Source organism: Papilio polytes, unplaced genomic scaffold, assembly GCF_000836215.1.
Source record: "Papilio polytes unplaced genomic scaffold, Ppol_1.0 DF821710.1, whole genome shotgun sequence".
NCBI classification, from domain to species: domain Eukaryota; kingdom Metazoa; phylum Arthropoda; class Insecta; order Lepidoptera; family Papilionidae; genus Papilio; species Papilio polytes.
In genome coordinates this window covers 42,786-43,469 of record NW_013527494.1, presented here as the reverse complement: position 1 = coordinate 43,469, position 684 = coordinate 42,786, and the positions used below count along the sequence as shown (strand labels likewise).

The 684-nt window shown below is 45.8% G+C and overlaps 1 long non-coding RNA gene across 1 annotated transcript in view; it reads left to right on the top strand.

Annotated features, from left to right (window-relative positions):
* Positions 1-684, top strand: part of LOC106108312 — a 2,777-nt gene that overhangs the window by 1,134 nt on the left and 959 nt on the right. The gene's annotated exons all lie outside the window — the stretch shown is intronic.

The following is a 684-nucleotide window of genomic DNA, read 5'->3' as shown; positions in this document are numbered from 1 at the left end:
GATCATCCAGATCCAAATGGGCTCCGACGTCGCACCGCACGAGTGCAGCGCGACTAGTAAAGACACATTGTTTAGAGCCTCCAGACTCTCGGAACTCCACAGTGAGAATATCCTTGCCGGATTTGGCTAGGCTGGCTTCGGCCTTAGAGTATCGACGACCAGAAAGCGGAACCTCCCGAACACCACATCTCCCGCGGTCGTATCGAATCGTTCAGTGCTAGGCTCTTTCCTGTTCACTCGCCGCTACTAAGGAAATCCTTGTTAGTTTCTTTTCCTCTGCTTACTAATATGCTTTAATTCGGCGGGTGATCCTCCCTGATCTGAATCGAAAATCGCATATCGCGTTTTGCACATAGCGCATAGTGAATAGTGCATAGCGCATAGCGCATATCGCTTATAGAAAACTCGAAACTCAAAAATCGCATATCGCGTTATGCACATTGCGCATAGTTTATTTGCGTTGCCAAATAAGTAAAAAATGAAAATTTTTATTCTTTTATTTAAAAATATTTGTTTTTTTATTTTGCCCTTAGGTTGCTAAGGGAAAAGAATTATAGTTTTATGAAATGAAACACATGGGAGAACTACGATAACTTTATTAAATAAATATGGCGTAGCGCTAAGCTGTGGCCTGTCACTAGTCGCCGGCGGGCGCGGGGGGCGCGGCGGGTTCGCCGGGCGCAG